We start from the raw sequence: 18465 nt of genomic DNA, 5'->3' as shown, positions 1-18465 counted from the left end.
AGCTTCGTCGCGGTATGGGACGTCACAAGGAGGAGATTGGTCGGTACGTCATCCTAGTTAGCTCAGCTCGTGGCTCGGTGGGGACAGCCAAGACTGTGGGCTCGCCCACGGCTGTCATGGTTGGGAGGTGAGTCAGGCCTGCACCCCCTTGCTTGTTTGTTGTTCGTTTGTTTGCAGGATTCGAGTTTCGAACCAAGATCGATCACGAGGGGATCCGTGGGATTTGACAGTATGTCATGTGCATAGTGGGTATCTACCGTGTGCTATACGCATGCAACACTAGTTTCGAGGCTTGGGGAAGCTTGGAACTAGGCAGGTTGATTGACGAGCTGAGTTAGGGAAATACTAACGGGCGGGCACCCAAGTATGGACGGGCGGGCGGCCCAGTGTGGACGCCCGATGACCGGCCAAGAGCCTATAAAAGGGTGGCCAAGGTTAGTTATTGGATACAGAGAGTCTCGCGAGTTTGTGAGAGCTCTATGGTCTTGGAGCCTGGATCTAGTGCAGACGTGCACCTGCTTTATGCAGCCGAGGCCGGCAGCAATCTCGAGGCCCGCGAGGGCAGCTTCGTGGCGGTATGGGACGTCACAAGGAGGAGATTGGTCGGTACGTCATCCTAATTAGCTCAGCTCGTGGCTCGGTGGGGACAGCCAAGACTGTGGGCTCGCCCACGGCTGTCATGGTTGGGAGGTGAGTCAGGCCTGCACCCCCTTGCTTGTTTGTTGTTCGTTTGTTTGCAGGATTCGAGTTTCGAGCCAAGATCGATCACGAGGGGATCCGTGGGATTTGACAGTGGTATCAGAGCATACCTCGTGAACGAGCAAGTCGGTAGGTAGAGAAGAAGAGGTCGAAGAACGGTATGTGTTAAAAAAAAAAACTTGCTGTTTTTTCTGTGCATACTGCAGTTTTCAGATTTTGTATGTGTTTTTTCTTCATCAAAGGACCCCATGTTGATGGGAGATGGTAGGTTGAATAGGGTTGATTGCTTTTGCATAGAAGAGGCATGTTTGTTGTGCAGTCGTTTAACCTGCAGGGAGAGAAACAGAAAAACGAAAAAGCATGTTTGCTTTTCGTTGTTGAACGAGAGAGAGAGAGAGAGAGAGAGAGAGAGAGAGGGCGAGAGACGTGCTGTCACGCTGGCAGGTTGGTGCGCTGGCGCTGGCGTGTACTGCAGGCAGTGGTTATAGGCGGGCTGGAGGCGCCTAGGCCAAGCGGGCAACGCCCAGGCCTGCCCAGGCCTACGCCAGGCGGCCAGGCAGCCAAGCCACATAGGCGCCTAGGCTACGCCAGGCGGGCTGGTGCCCAGGCTAGGCGGGCTGGTATCCACGCCAGGCGGGCAGCGCCCAGGCCTACGCAGGCGCCCAGGCAGGCCCTGTAGGCGGCCCAGCGCAGGAATCCCATCCGGCTGGCGTAGGCGCACACGCAGGCTAGTGCGAAGGTCCTGGCGCCGGCAACAAAGACGACAGCAGCGACGGCCAGCACTCCACGTCAGCAGCAAGCGCCAGCTAATCTTGAGAAAAAAAACACGTAAGGAAAGCATCGTTTTTAGTGCTTTCGTTTTTTTTTTTAAAGGGGAGTTTAAATTTTTTAAAAAGGTTTAAAAGTCTTCCCCTCTCTAAGGTTTCCAAGGTTGTTATTTTTTTTAAAGACAAGAGAATATATATATCCATATATATATATATATTAAAAAAGATATATATATATATATATATATATATTCACAAAAAAAAACACAAAAGCTAAAGCAAAAGCTAAGCCTAGCTTTTCGAGTTTTTTTTTGGCTTTTGGGGAACCTTTATAAACCCCCTCAAGTGGGCTTCTTGCCACACATCTCTCGAGTTCTCAAGTTCTCAAGTTTTCAAGCTCTCAAGCTCTCAAGTTCGCTCGCACTTTCATTGTGCAAAGATCAAATTTTCTCTCTAAGTACCCTCTTCACGATGTCGACCCAAGAATCAGAGTTGGAGCCCCTCGTGGAACGCGAAGGCTTGCCGGCTACGGAAGGCACTGATGCCGATCTTTTTGACGAGTTTGTGTCAAAATCAGATTTCCAAGAGTTCAAAGTAGCTCTCGAAGCTTCTTCGACGGAACGTCAAGCACAAATCGCAGCCCAGATGCAGGCTTTGCAGAACTCCATCGCTCTATTGACCACTACCCTCTCTACTTTCTCGGGTATGGATACCTTGGCTTCTGCTTTAGGCCCCAATATTACTCCGGAACCGTTCGGGGGCGAGCAAAAGCAGAGAACCAAGGAGATCGTGGACACTTGGCTACACAAGTGGCAAGTTCACTTTCAGTTTCATCCATATGATGATGAAAAGAAGATACAGTTAGCAACAGGTTTCCTGTCCGGCAAAGCTTTGCTTTGGTGGAAGGAACGGGCGGGCACCCAAGTATGGACGGGCGGGCGGCCAAGTGTGGACGCCCGATGACCGGCCAAGAGCCTATAAAAGGGTGGCCAAGGTTAGTTATTGGATACAGAGAGTCTCGCGAGTTTGTGAGAGCTCTATGGTCTTGGAGCCTGGATCTAGTGCAGACGTGCACCTGCTTTATGCAGCCGAGGCCGGCAGCAATCTCGAGGCCCGCGAGGGCAGCTTCGTGGCGGTATGGGACGTCACAAGGAGGAGATTGGTCGGTACGTCATCCTAGTTAGCTCAGCTCGTGGCTCGGTGGGGACAGCCAAGACTGTGGGCTCGCCCACGGCTGTCATGGTTGGGAGGTGAGTCAGGCCTGCACCCCCTTGCTTGTTTGTTGTTCGTTTGTTTGCAGGATTCGAGTTTCGAACCAAGATCGATCACGAGGGGATCCGTGGGATTTGACATCCATCTTGTGCCCGTGCCCGTGCCCATGCCCGTGCCCACCTACTTGTTGTCCTGAGGGAAAAACACAGGGTCGTAACATACCCCCCTCTTGAAAAATAGCAAGCGTCCTCGATTGCACTCAATAACAGAGTAAGCATCTAAAAGATTCCCCATATGACCAAAGCAATGGCCCTCCAGTGCATCTGGGTGATGAAACAATGATCCTGAACAATAAGGCCAAACTGTCACGTCAAAGTGACAAACCACTCTTGCTTGTTCCTTCAGAACCTGCAAGCGAAAGTCTAAAACCAAGTGGAAACACGTAACCTGTGTTAGCCAAAAACAAAACCATGCATTATACAACATATGACAAACATATGCATGACACATATATGCATTTGCAAACAATATGCTCCTCAAGATGCTCTACCTACTCCAATATAACAGTCTCAGGGTTGCTCGCAAGCCTTACACCCATGAATATCCCGTAGGACCCACGACATGTCATGTGCATGGTCAATGCCATGGACAATCTTCAGACGCTGATCGAGAGTAGGCAGCCAGATAAAGAGTATTAGAACCAGGATGATGGAGCACAGAACACTTTTGGCAGTGTAGACTGGAGCAAGGCTTGGAGAGCAAGAGGAAAAGCCTGTCAGCTATACCAAAAGGGAGTCGGCTGTACCAGAGGTGTGTCAGCTGAACCAAGTTGGAGGCGGCCGCAGGCGCATCATTATAAAAGGCATTTATGACCAGTTGGCTGGCCGACCAGCAGTCGGCCAACACTCCTATGGTCCAAAGGGCCTATAAATAGGCCCAAGTGCTCCTTGTTGTAATCATTCATTCCTTTATGGAGTGGATCATTAGGTCCTAGTTTAGGACAGGATTTTGGGTGTTCACCACCTTTTGTACAAGGCAGCCTATGGCTGTAGTAGAAGTACCTTTTTGTACCATATGAATATACTGAATTTCCAGCACATCTCTCTTTCTTTACTCTCTCTCTATATCTGCGTTTTGCATCAGATGGTTTCCAAGAGCGTTTAGGGCTAAAAGAAGACTCCCAGAGCTTCCGCGTGTTACATTGGTATCAGAGCATCAGGCTCAGCAAGGCTAAACGCTGATTCAGTCCCATATGATGGTGTACAGGTCCAAGGTACAGGAAAGTACACAGATACGAAGCCCAAGGCAAGGAACACAGGAACGGGAAGAGCTCCCAGGAGGTTGGTTGGTGGTGTTCCACAGTGCCAAAGGGGATGGCAGTCATGTGAGCCAGATAGGTTCTCAGGAAACGGTCCCAAGGGAGGTTTATCCTCCAAGGGTGATATGAGAGTGTCAGACTCATTTCTCAGGAATGAAGACTAAGACGGTGTTCAGAGTCAGGGCAGGAATGGATTGTGGACTAGATGGAACAGATGCATAGATCTTCGTTTGAGACAAAGTGGTTTGGAGAACAGGCCGGGTTTTCAGATATCCTACTTGGGCTTTCACACCTCTCTCAACCTCTCAATGAGAGGAGGTGGTGATCCGGTCACCTTTGAAGAGCTCGTGGGTTTACTCTTGCAGGAAGAGTAAACAAGAGCAAACTTATCGAGCAACCGTGGTGGAGAAAAGGCATTTACAGCCAAGGATAAGGGTAAAGCAAAGAGCTTTAGGCATAGGGGACAACAATCTAGCAAGGCTAGTCATGGACAACCCTCTTCTAGTGGTGAAAAGTCTGACAAAGGGGATGCAAACAAGCCCAAAAAGAAGGGCAAATGTCACTACTGCCATAAGCCTGGACACTACATCGGTGAATGTAGGAAAAGGATTGCAAAAGAGAAAAAGAAAGAAGCAGGCAATGCAGTAGCAGACTCTTCGGATGACAAAGCACAGTAATCAGCTAATGTAATCCAGGAAGAGTACACTTTTTTGGTCACATGCACTAGTGACACACCAGGTGCTTCAGACTCTGATATGTCTTGCATTGCATCTGACAGACAGAATGCATCATGGTATTTTGATAGTGGTGCTTCGAGCCACATCACTTCATGCAAAGATGTATTTCAGCACTTGGTTTATGCTTCAAATGGCCGCACTGTATCATGTGCAGATCATACCACATATCCAGTAAAGGGAATTGGTAATGTCATACTTATTGCAGCCAATGGTGCCAATATATGTATGAAAAATGTATTGTATGTTCCAGGAATAAAGAAAAACCTGCTCTTCGTCTCAGCCATAAACGACCAAGGTTTAAAGGTTGAATTTGAAGATGGGAAGTGTTTGGTGAAAGACCCATCAAAGGGTTATGAAATAGTCACTTCTGGAACACGATACAAAGGCTTGTATAAGCTGGACAGCTATGACAAGCGCACTTATGATGCAAATACAGTGGCTGCCCACACTCCTGCTATGCATGATGCAGAGCTATGGCATGCTCGTTTTGGGCATGTAAATTTTCAGAGTTTGATGCTTTTGCAAAAGCATCATATGGTTGATAATATGCCGCCTCTTGAGTCTCCACCAAGACATGTATGTGAGGGGTGTATTTTGGGAAAGATGCAACGGAAACCATTCCCCAAAGATGGAGCTGTTAGAGCTGAAAGTAAATTACAGCTCATACATAGTGATGTATGTGGTCCAATGCGGACACCATCCATAGGGGGGCATCTTTACTTTGTCACATTCATTGATGACTACTCAAAATTTGCTTGGGCTTACCCTTTGAAAGCAAAAGCAGATGTGTTTACATGCTTTCGACACTTTGTAGCAATGGCTGAAAATATGTGTGCATGTAAAGTCCAGACACTCCGCTCAGATAGAGGTGGAGAATACATGTCAAATGCATTCAAGGATTATATGCTTCAAAAGGGCATCAAACACCAATGTACTGTGCCTTATACACTGCAGCAGAATGGTGTAGCTGAAAGGAAAAATAGATCTCTCATGGAAATGGCAAGATGCATGGTGAAAGCACAAAAGTTGCCTCACAAATTTTGGATGGAAGCTATAATGTGTGCAACTCATGTGTTGAACAGGTGTCCCACAAAAGCTTTGAAAACCATAACACCATTTGAGGCTTGGTATAGCCGAAAGCCAACAGTGGATTATATGCGTACATTTGGGTGTTTGGCATATGCACATGTGCCAGAACAACTCCGAACAAAGCTTGATGACAAAGCAATTAAATGCATTTTTGTGGGCTACAACAATGAAAGCAAAGGATACTGTCTTTATAATCTAACTACACGAAGGATTTTTGTAAGTAGAGATGTGGTATTTGCTGAAAATTCAGAACAGCCCATGGTCAGCTTGTATAAAAGCAATGATACACGCATACAGGACATGTTTGATGGACAGCCCATTGGTTTTGTAGTTCCTGGTGAGGAACATAAAGTATGCAGGTTGCACAAAGCATTGTATGGGTTAAAGCAAGCTCCAAGAGCTTGGTATGATAAGATACATGCTCATCTAACCAGCCAAGGTTATGAGAATAGTCCAGCTGAAAGCACATTGTATGTGAAGAAAACCGATGCCGATATTCTCATAGTCATCTTGTATGTAGATGACATGCTCATTACAGGTACCAGCAAAGCACAAATTTCAGATTTCAAAGCTGATTTGAAAGCTGAATTTGATATGTCAGATTTGGGGCCTTTACACTACTATCTCGGCATACAGTTTATGCATACAGATGATGGCATTGTTATGCAGCAAACTAAGTACATAAAAAGTTTGCTAAAAAGGTTTCACATGGATGAATGTAAGCCCATTTCTACTCCGGTAGAACCAGGTGTACGGCTTACTATGCATGATATTGGAGAGCCTTTTGAGGCCGGCATTTACAGCCAGGCAGTGGGATGCCTCATTTACTTGTATAACACGAGGCCAGACATATCTTTTGGAGTGTCTTTGTTGAGCAAATTCATGCACAGCCCAGGCACAAAGCATTGGCAAGCAGTCAAACGCATTTTTCGTTATCTTAAGGGTACCCTCGATCTTGGTTTGTTCTATCCTAGGGGGAGCAGCTTGCAGCTTTATGCATACAGTGATTCAGATTGGGCTGGTGATTATGATACCAGGCAATCCACCAGTGGGAATTGTTTTTTTCTTGGCAGCTCATGCATATCTTGGTTGAGTAAAAAGCAACCCACTGTTGCTACATCTACTTGTGAGGCTGAGTACAGGGCAGTCTTTACAGCTACAGTAGATTGTGTATGGTTGAGGAGACTATTGGCTGATCTTCGTAAGTGTCAGCAGACACCCACCACCATTCTCACTGATAGCTAGAGTGCTATGGCCGTGGCACGAAATCCAGTATTTCATGCACGTACCAAGCACATAGAGATTCATTATCACTATGTCAGAGAGAGGCTACATGCAGGGGAGATCAGTTTATCTTATTGCCCTACACAGGATAATGTTGCAGATCTATTCACAAAGGCTTTACCTCGAGAAAAGTTTGAAGCTTTCCGCAAAGCTTTGGGCTTACTCTCATGCAGAGAGTGATCTGCTACCTTGTACAGGTTCACACTTCCACTACAGGGGGGATTTGTAGGCATATGCTCACTTATGGTAGTGCTATGTGTGAACAGGGCTTAACCAAGGGCACTTTTTCCCATGTGGTTTTTCCCCTTGGACATCAAGTGTGAAAGGACACTCTAACATATAATATTTTGTACTTCTATATTATATGGATGTGGCACACATGCAAGGGTTGACTTGCATTTTGTGGATACCACACTTTTGGCTCTCTCTCTCTCTCTCTCATTTCTATGTGTGAGCTTCTCTACCCTGCACCTAACCCTAATGTGCAGGTTTGTGTGTGTGAGTGTGTGAGTCCAACACCCAACAAAGGAGGGGGAGGGGGGGGGTGTCAAGCCATGTAGGGGAAAGAGAAAGAGAGAAGAGATTCAGCAGAGAGAGAGTTATGTTGCTGCCTTGGGGGCCTGAGGCAGGGTGGGTGGGAAGAGGGAGGCGGAGGGACGGGCCAGCCCAGGGTGGGAAGAGGGAGGCGGAGGGACGGGCCAACCCAGGTGGGAAGAGAGGTGGGCGAACAGCGAAGAGGGAGAGAGAGAGAGAGAGAGGGCCGGCGGAAGCGAACAAAGGGGGGGGGGGGGCGTCGAGCAGGGGCGAACAGCGAGAGTGGCGGGAGGCTGAAAATGCAGGCGTGGGGGAGGGATGGCGGGGCTCTGAAAACGCAGAGGGGGAGAGAGAGAGAGATGGCGGGACTGAAATCGGAAGCGAACAAAGGGAGAGAGGGGGGGCGTCGAGCAGGGGCGAACAGCGAGAGTGGCGGGAGGCTGAAAATGCAGGGGTGGGGGAGGGATAGCGGGGCTCTAAAAACGCAGAGGGGGAGAGAGGGAGAGAGATGGCGGGACTGAAAACGCAGACGGCGGAAGAGAGGCTAGCGGAAGCGAACAAAGGGAGAGGGGGGGGGCGTCGAGCAGGGGCGAACAACGAGAGTAGCGAGAGAGAGAGAGAGAGAGAGAGAGAGGGGGCGCGGGGGGGAGGGCTGGCGCAGAGGGGGTTGGCGTAGAGGGGGTTGCTGGCGGGAGGGGGGGCAGAGGGGGCTGGTGCAGAGAGGGGGGGCGTCGAGCAGGGGCAAACAGCGAGAGTGGCGCGCGCGAGAGAGAGAGAGAGAGAGAGAGAGAGAGAGAGAGAGAGAGAGAGAGGATGTTTGGGCTACAGGTCATGCGCGGAGAGAGAAAGAGAGAGAGAGAGCCCAACATTTAGAAAAAAACACTTGACAAAATTTTAAAAAAAGAAAATTTGTTTTTTTTAGAAACAAAAAAAAAATCCCCGTTTCTAAAACGCGTTTCTGGCGTTTCGGGGTTTCGGAGTTTCTCAGCCCAGAAACGCGTTTCTATGTGACTATCACCAAGGCTTCCACCCTTCTATGAGTTCATGTAATCACTCACCAAGGTTACCAGCCTTCCATGAGTGAATCCATCCACAGTTGGCATAGACAGAGTCCCCTACCAACGAGATGTTAGATCACATGACCCTTGGCGTAGACATAAGTCCCCTACCAACAAGGCGTCGTGTCGACTCTACCACATGCAGTTCGTGTCCGTACTCAAAGCATACACTTTGGAGGAGAGGTGGGCTCGAGTTCACTCTAGCACATACACTCCATGTTGGTACTATGACCACACACCTTGGACTCATAGAGATAGGCTCAAGTTCACTCTACCATATGCACTCCGTGGTGATATTCTACCCACAACCTGGAAGGAGAGGTGGGTTCAATTGTAGAACATAAGATAAGAATGAGTCACATGCATAAAGATCCTAGTGCTCCATGGAGCATATAGTTTTACAAGCATTTTGGCAGCCAATAGAAATGTCATGTGCACAGTGGGTATCTACCGTGTGCTATACGCATGCAAGACTAGTTTCGAGGCTTGGGGAAGCTTGGAACTAGGCAGGCCGATTGACGAGCTGAGTTAGGGAAATACTAACGGGCGGGCACCCAAGTATGGACGGGCGGGCACCCAAGTGTGGACGCCCGATGACCGGCCAAGAGCCTATAAAAGGGTGGCCAAGGTTAGTTATTGGATATAGAGAGTCTCGCGAGTTTGTGAGAGCTCTATGGTCTTGGAGCCTGGATCTAGTGCAGACGTGCACCTGCTTTACGCAGTCGAGGCCGGCAGCAATCTCGAGGCCCGCGAGGGCAGCTTCGTGGCGGTATGGGACGTCGCGAGGAGGAGATTGGTCGGTACGTCATCCTAGTTAGCTCAGCTCGTGGCTCGGTGGGGACAGCCAAGTCTGTGGGCTTGCCCACGGCTGTCATGGTTGGGAGGTGAGTCAAGCCTGCACCCCCTTGCTTGTTTGTTTGTTCGTTTGTTTGCAGGATTGGAGTTTCGAACCAAGATCGATCACGAGGGGATCCGTGGGGATTTGACAAGAAATCCATAGAAAAATCCTCAATTCATAAGATATCCATAGATTCCAAGATTCCGGTGCATCCCAAATAAAGGGATGCCAAAAACATTCTCTGTGCCAGTAAAGGGAGTGATAGAGCTGTATAGAAAGCCCATGAATCATCAGCTGGCTGTTCAGCTACTGTTTGGCATCTGTACAGCCATACAACAGCCACACGTGTGGTTGTCACATGATGTTCTTCACTCTCATAGTCCTGGCCTTGTTATGGGCCCCGGCAGATTTGGGGCTGATTTTTGGGCTGTTTTGAGATAGTTTTTGGACAGATTTGGGACTGTTTTGCGGGATTGTTTTGTCTTGATTCTGAGAAGGGGACTTTGTGAAAGCTGTTTTGCGGGATTGTTTTGTCTTGATTCTGAGAAGGGGACTTTGTGAAAAAGTCTCGTGTATGCTTTGTGGAAAATCCTCTGCTGTATGCACCCGCACCTTGGTTTATTGTAAAAGCTTCTCTCTAAATAAAGAAGTTCCTACGAGGGGCTGGCCGTTCCGACTCAGTGGGCTGTTTATTTATATTTCTCGTGGCTTCCTGCCCGAGTACTCTCTGTTTGCATACTTGAAGTGTTGGTCTATTGTTCCAGGTTCCCAATTTCGGTGACATTGGTACCAAAGCATAGGCTTTCTCAGAAGCAGAGGCTTCCTTTCAACAAAGAGAAAGAGAAAAGATCAAAAGTGGGGATTACACCGACAGACAGTTTTCCTATTGACCTTATGGAAGCAATTATGCATCAAGAGCATGTGCATTAGGCAGCTTGGTCTAAGGATTTATGGATTCACAGTATTTATCCTCGAAGTATGGAGTTGGATTTATGTGCCCATGTTCAACACTCTTTCTGTATGGATTATTGTGGATTATAAATCAAGTTTTTGAGGAAACTACATGGAGCTCTCTCTCTAGATATCTTCTATGTATGTTGAGGAGAAATTTCTTTTGGCTTCATGACAAACCCGGTAAATAAAAGCTAAGTTTACTACGAGTTTTGCAAAGTTGCTGCTTTTTGAAATTTGTTAAAAGAGTTTTTGGACACTTAATCCTTGTATGCCCGTTCAAGGAGAATTGTGTGTTGTTTGCCTTAAAACTATTTCAAGTAAACAATATTTATGGTTGAAAAGCCTGGTTTACATGGTTTTTCATACGGATGTGACTATGGACTATGGCATATCTTTGTTCGAGGATTTATACATATATGATGGTTTGGCGCATCTATATGGTTATCGTTGGCTCGGATCATTGCTGCTGCGAACAACCAGCACACGGAAGAGATGAGAGAGAGTTGTGCTTATGGCCAGCTTTGTACGACTAGCAAACAGCAAATGTATGGCCAGCGTTGAAAGAGACATGCTTTAAGGCCAGTGCTCAAAGAGAGGAGAAAAGGTGCAGTCGACCAGGGCTGCAAGCGCATGATGATAAAAACAGCCCTCCCTTTTGCCTCTTTAATAGGGTCGACCAGCTCTATAATAGTTGTGCTTTTCCTTTCTGCCCAAAATATCAACTTTATGCTTTTGCCAAGCTTGTTGCCCAAGTTTCATGTACGTGCCTCCTTCTGTCCAGGGATCCATGCCCAAAATAATAATAAGTCCAGCCCGTCTTTAATGATGTGTGAACACACCGACTTATAAACATTATGTCACTTTATTGATAAAAATCCCAAGCTGCTCGTGCTTTGTAGCAATCTTTCAGGCCAAACTTTACGGGTAGATGCTTCAGCTTTCTTCTGTGGAAAATCCCCGTTCACACCTTGGCTCTGCTCAGAGTATGAAACACTAGTGAAGACTGGTGAAGGAACCAAATGGTGGCGAGGCAAGTGCAATTGAACATAGGCCATGATGATGGATTGGACAATACGCAACCGTACATGCGATGGCCATGTCGATAGTTTCCAATACTCCATCTTGTGATTTAGCTTATCCATAACCCATTGCCTTTCTTGCTACGAGACACTTTCCATCCGATAGGATACCCAAGATGCCGTACTATCTGGTATGGAGACAATATGAGTCTTAACCAAAGAATAGAATACCAATCACATTCTTTAAGAGGCAACAGCTTCAACTTAGTGAAATTAATCTTTAATCTAGCAACTAATCCATATAACTTCAAGGCATACTTGATTACATTGACATCATGTTGTGTGTTCCTAGGAAAGAAGAAGGAATCATCTGCATACCCTTGACTAACAAATTGGCCTCCCTTCTACAATCAAATTGTCCATGTACAAGAGCATTGGGTGAGTAGCTATCACATAAAGCAAGGCACTCAGTGGACATCCCTGTCTCACGGATCGTTCAAGCTTCCATGGAGCAGAGAGTTTATTTCCAATGTTACATTGCGATGTTCCTTCCTCATACAGCAATACATGATATTCCTCATTTTTGGACCAAAACCCATTTTGTCTATCACTTGAGCTATAAATTGCCATTGAGCTGTGTCAAACACCGTTTCAATATATATTTGCATTATGAGTACATCTTGATTTGTGTATTTAGCATATTCAATGCCCATTTGCAATGTTATCCATGATTTGCCACCTAGGCACAAAACCATATTGAGCAGGGTGCAGCCCATCATGAAGGACATCTTTCAATCTGTTAACCAACAGTTAGCAACTAGCTTGTAAATGACAAGCATAAGGGTGATAGATCTCCAATCTATCAGTTTATCACATATCTGTTTTTAGGGAGCAAACGCACCAGCCCTCGCTTCTAGGAGGCTCGAAGCATACCAATCATATAAAACACTTCATTTTTTAGTGAATCCCAATACTCAAGAAAGAACTCTACTCTAAAGCCATCTAGCCAGGAGATTTCCATTTCCCTAAACCACACAAGCATCATGCAACTTGTCTACTAGACTCTAGAAGACACTTCCATTTCTATTGCTTCCTAAGGTGTAACAATTTGGTTAACCTGCTGCAAAAGAACGCGACGTGTATGTAGGACTTGCTACAATGGTTGTGTAGGGACAGTAAAATGTACTTCTGTCTCTAGCTAATGTTTATTTTGAGTCCGCTACCCATCGTCCTTTTTGAGTCTATGAATGAACTGACTCTGCCTAAAAGTATGCATATTCTTAAAGAAGGCCTTTGAAGAGCAACCTTTATCCTTAAGAGTTTTTTGTCTTGCCCTAAGTAGCCAATTTGAAGCTTCCTGGCATCATTGTGTTTCAAGAAATTTTGGGCCTCTAGAAGATCATCCTGCGCTAGTCTCCTATACTAATTATACCCTGTCAGTAATGTTGATTTTGCATTCAATACATTTTGCCTTTCCATGCCCATATACCATTTCCCATATTTTTACTTAACATCGTGGAGTCTGATTGCAAATCTGTACTACGCCAAATCTACATCTATTTGCATGTGCCATGTGGTGCTTTATAGGCTGAATTTCAGCCTCCACCAAAACTTTGAATTGTTGATGTGTCAGGTAGTTGTTATTGACTATAAGCAATATCTTGTGAGACAAAGGTACATCATGCATAGTCATGTCAAAATACAAAGTCATCCATAAAGGGAAATGATCTGAAGTTTGCATAGAGAAGTCTATGGACATAGTGCAAGTAAAAACATCAAACTAATCTGCATTTAGCATACACCATCGATCCAATTTGGCCAGTAGTCATTGACTGCATTGTGATGGAAGATATATCCTTTTCACGTAAGCATTATGTGCTTCCACAAGTCACACGCTTTCGTGCTTCGAATTACATTTTGCCATGTCCTTTTCTCAAAAGCAATCATGTGTGATCTGTGAGAGCTATTGTCTTCATAGTCTGGTGAATTATTAAAGTCACCACATAAAAAAGCATTTGTGACCCATGGATATGCTGGCAATTGTCGCCACATTTGAGCTCGGATTGCAAATGTTTGTGAAGTATATACAATTGCAAACTTAAATATTTCACCATTCACCATACATTGAACGATCATCTATTTGCCTGAGGATCGTGATAGGCCAGTTGAGGTTGCAGCTCATGCCTAACCAATAGCACCAAAAAAAGCATGATTACCAACATAAAAGATACGAAAACCCTTCCCTCCCAGCAAAGGAATGCTAGTTGTGTTCTTGCAAGCAACTAGCATGATTACCGACATAAAAGATACGAAAACCCTTCCCTCCCAGCAAAGGAATGCTAGTTGTGTTCTTGCAAGCAAACTGTGTTCTTGCAAGCAAACTATGTGCGGCTAAGTTCTATGTATGTAATCCCAAATCAGCCTCCATTTATTTATTTGACAAAGGCCTTGTACATTATATGTCAAACGTCTAAGTGATATATACATATTTACATGTTTTGTAATGGCAACAACGGCTCTTAAGTTTCCACCAACATGGCTGCCTAGCTCCCCACATAGCAATAGCCATGCTCAACATTAACCATAGCATCTTAATCACTTGCATTTCTGGGTCATGCACAACATTTGCAAGTAGTAGTGTTTGGGTTTGTTCATATAATGGATTAGCCCTCACAACTAATTACCAAAGTTGACCAACACCCATAACGTCATTAGCTACTTCATTAGTTTGGCATCCACTAGTCGAAGCAACCTCTGTTGCAAGTAGTAGTGTTTGGGTTTGTTCATATAATGAATTAGCCCTCACAACTAATTACCAAAGTTGACCAACACCCATAACGTCATTAGCTACTTCATTAGTTTCACATCCACTAGTCGAAGCAACCTCTGTCCAATTGCGAAAGACATCAGGTCTTGGTCTTGCTGTTTTTTTGGGAGCCTACCAAGCATTTGTATCTTGCTTTTTCTTTCTCCTTAGGGTTTTGCATAGGAGAACTAATGGATGCAACTTTCGTTTTGCCTTTTTCCATGTTAACATTTGAGGCCTGTTGTACATTTTTCCCCTTTTGAGGTTGCCCTGTTTCGATTGCATTGGTGGTTGCAATAGCACAGTTGAACACTCTGATCGCATATGACCAAATTTGCTACAAGTGAAGCAAGAGCCAGCAAATCTTCCCCATTTAAGTTTAAAAAAGACATCCTAATTAAGAACAAGATGCTGATTAAACATGATTATGACAGAGGAGAGAGAAGAAGAGAGAGATAGTTGGTGTCAAGGTTTTCTTTATTTATATGGTACAAAAAGGTGACATGAAAGACTATACATGGTATAGGCCCTTGGTCAACCCCTTAGGGGTGACCTCTGGCCCCTACATGACTTCTGCTGACTTCTACAATTATGAATGACTGAATTATGCTGAATCAGGAATGCAATGATGACTTTATGCTTATATATATGTGGGAAGTTGCTAGTCGGTCCACTCCCATGGCTGTCGGCCTATTTGCTTAGACAAATATTGAATAAAATTCTCTCTTTAACTGCTACGCTTACTTCAATGCTGCCCACACCTGCTGGCCACTGTTTAGAACCTGGCCACCTGCTGCCTAGATGCCTGGCAGGCTGGCTGGCTGCCGACATGGTATAGGCCCTTGGTCAACCCCTTAGGGGTGACCGCTGGCCCCTACATGACTTCTGCTGACTTCTACAATTATGAATGACTGAATTATGCTGAATCAGGAATGCAATGATGACTTTGCGCTTATATATATGTGGGAAGTTGCTAGTCGGTCCACTCCCATGGCTGTCGGCCTATTTGCTTGGACAAATATTGAATAAAATTCTCTCTTTAACTGCTACGCTTACTTCAATGCTGCCCACACCTGCTGGCCACTGTTTAGAACCTGGCCACCTGCTGCCTAGATGCCTGGCAGGCTGGCTGGCTGTACCGACAGCTGTAAGACAGCCTTACTCGCTGCGGATAGGTCATCCCTGCCTTCCATATGCTGATGATGATGCTGATGGCAATGATGCTGATGATGATGCTACTACTACTGATGGTGATGATGTCCTAAATGCTGTCTATCTGTTGTCTTAACTGATGTCCTAATCAAGGATTATGATGTTCATGCTCAAGATTAGCCATGGCACAGGCATGCATGAGACAATCAAAGCCTAGCAGAAGTCCTAGAGGTGTTGAATTGGTACAAATTTGGAAAATGCATTGTACAAAGGTGGCTGTTTTTGGTCCAGACAGGAAAATGCAGCCAAGTGGTTCTTCAACATCACCCAAGGAATGTAGGTCATCTTCCACTCAAGAAGGGGACAAGAAGAACAGGTTCACGTTCCTCAACGCAAAACATAGCATTAGAGATTGCAGCAAACCAAGGTTGCGGCAAAAGGTTTTCAAAACAAGATCCAAGTGGTCAAGAGTGCTTCAAGTTTTGGAAGAACGATGCCAAGGATGGAGTCCACATGTAGCAAAGGGATGATAACAATCATCTAGAAGGAAGGTGGATTCCCATCATCAAGCTTACAAGAGGGGATGCCACATGCATGGCATGTGGACATGTTTAATCCCTAGTTTTGGCTATGATTAAGAGCCTTTTCAGGCATTGACCAGCATTTTATGGGATTTTTGGATTTATTTGTCCAAGAGACATGAGTCGTGTGGTTCTAGGGGCAATTCCATGAGCCTATAAATAGCAAGGCCTATTACGGTCATTAGTCATCTGATCTCAGGTTTGTGGGACATGTCATAGGCCTAGTGTATCCTTTTTGGAGGCCATGTTGGCTAGGATCTATCTACATATTGATAGATATATACAGAAAACACTGCTACAGCGACGTCTCTCTCTCTTTCTCTCTGTTCATTTTTGCATTTTCCACAGTTCTTAATACAGGCAGCTCTTCCGCAAGTGACACAAGGAAGGAGATATCTTCAGGTAAAGGATTAACACCTTCATTGTACTCATTTCAACATCATATTCAAGCAAGTACACCAAAAGGTAGGAGCTCTTTAGTGGGTTATTGGGACAAGGCCGTGTCTCGTGCATTCTCTCCTCTACTCTTCAATTAGCACACCAAAGCAATTTATCATACACCTTAGCAGTGATATCAAAGCGTCTGACATTGCTTGCAACCCCAACCTCTAGCCCTTAAGAGCAGCCTACAGCAGTCAGCAAATAGCCCACAACAGCATTAGCTATTGTTCATCGATAAGCAAAGGACTTCTCAAACTTGGTTGTTTTGAGTGTTCTATAGATCATTTCATTATTTTTGCTACAATTTGGCAAGCTTGTACATAAAACTATTTCGCCCCACTTAACCCAACACAGCAATCTATATGTGTGCAAGTGTCTTCTCTAAGTCGTCACAATCGTGGCTTGGCAGAGGACAAATCTTCCTAGAAGAAAAAATAAAGTTCAAATCTCGTGCACCCGCCTCCATCATCACTTAAACTCTATGCCTTGTACCTACTAATGTGGGATGATCCTTTTAACCTGCTTGTCTACATCTGCGCACAATGCTGATGTGTATCTCAAGAAGGTCAGTAGTCTTCAAAAATCCTATGCAAAATGCTGACATGCATCTCCAGAACTTTTTGTGTCTTAGAAATCTTGCTTGCCTCCCACATTGTGCTGGGAATAGCCATTGGTCGGTCAGCCTTTTGGATCACTGTTGCTATCTATACTTTACTAATCACCTTCACTTTGGACAGACAGGCCTGCCCCAACAAAGGAGAAAGTTGGGTCAATGGACCATTGCATTTATAGCCATTAGCCTCCAAGGGGCACACCCATTGTAACATGCGTGCTCAAACGCTCATTAAGAACTAATCAACACTAATCACATCATGTTGCAAACACAAGATAATGGACCCAATCTACTACATATCGCCAAAACATGAACATATACATGCCAACGGACATGTTGCCTAGCCGTGTCAGCTTGTAATGCCTTCAGCCAGGAGGACCGCGAGCAGTTACCAAATTCCAAAACTGAGACTATAGAAGACTACCCTCAAAGGGGGGCCGGGGCCCACCGGCTGGCGCGGGGGGGGGAGGGAACATGAATATATACAATGCTCAGATCCAAACTCTTATCATGTTAGCATTAAACCGCATTCATGAACAAAAGGTTTCTATTGATCTGCTGAGATCTGCACATTGGGGCTGCATTATTACCAATCAAAATGACTACTGTTGTAAAAATATCAATATAAATACGCTTATAGTTCTCTGGAGAATTAGAATTTGGCTAAGTAGCATGCAAGGGCATACTTCGGACCTACAACTCTACAGCATGCACATAATATGAGTCTAGCTTAGTCACAATGCAGAAACAAACTTTAAAAGAAAGGAGGGAAAGGGGAAAAAAAAAACCCACCTTTTGGACGAGCTCAGTAGTGGCAGAGGAAATGGGGGGGTGGCCACCCCCTAAAAGGTTCTGAGTAGGATGCTGCTGCATAATGTAAGGGGGGCTCGAAATCGGCTCCACCCACTTGAGTGGGCCCCGGGTGTGTACGAAAAAAAAAATGTAAGGGGGCTCAGCTGACCTTCCAGAAGCTTCTTCTGTTTCAAGTTCGATGCTGTTTGGAGAGAGACACAGCAGCCTAACACAACTCTGTACAGGTGCCCACAAAGCAAAAACGCAAAAACACACCTACACTATTGCCCAAGAGGGAAACTGGCCACGAACCCAAAATAAGAAATAAGAAATTTTCTTCACCAAAAAAAGATTCCATAAAGATTATTTTTGTGATTCCTCTCCTCATATTAAGGTTGAGCTAGAGCATCCAAAGGCTTGTAGTTTAATTTTATTGAGCAAAATATAATCTACATTAATATTATGATTTGCCCATTACAAACACAAGTGATGTATGTTAGCACTTGCTTCAAAAAAAAGATTTTTTTGTGTGCCACTTATCCCCATTGCCAATCACTGTGTTGTTTTGCTT

The 18465-nt window shown here is 45.3% G+C and overlaps 1 protein-coding gene across 2 annotated transcripts in view; it reads right to left on the bottom strand.

The window, feature by feature from the left end:
* LOC147632007 (AT-rich interactive domain-containing protein 2-like) overlaps positions 1-18252 on the bottom strand; it is a 103065-nt gene extending 84813 nt beyond the window's left edge. Inside the window, exon 1 of one of the 2 annotated variants that reach the window (XM_086808585.1) lies at positions 17895-18252. The gene's annotated coding sequence lies outside the window, so the exon portion shown is untranslated. The remainder of the gene's footprint in view (positions 1-17894) is intronic. The other variant, XM_086808586.1, reaches the window with a different exon arrangement.
* Positions 18253-18465: the final 213 nt, after the last annotated feature.

Source organism: Cibotium barometz, chromosome 14 (genome assembly GCF_041138505.1).
Source record: "Cibotium barometz isolate CiBa-2024 chromosome 14, ASM4113850v1, whole genome shotgun sequence".
Lineage (NCBI taxonomy): Eukaryota > Viridiplantae > Streptophyta > Polypodiopsida > Cyatheales > Cibotiaceae > Cibotium > Cibotium barometz.
This window is presented reverse-complemented; position numbering and strand designations above follow the sequence as displayed.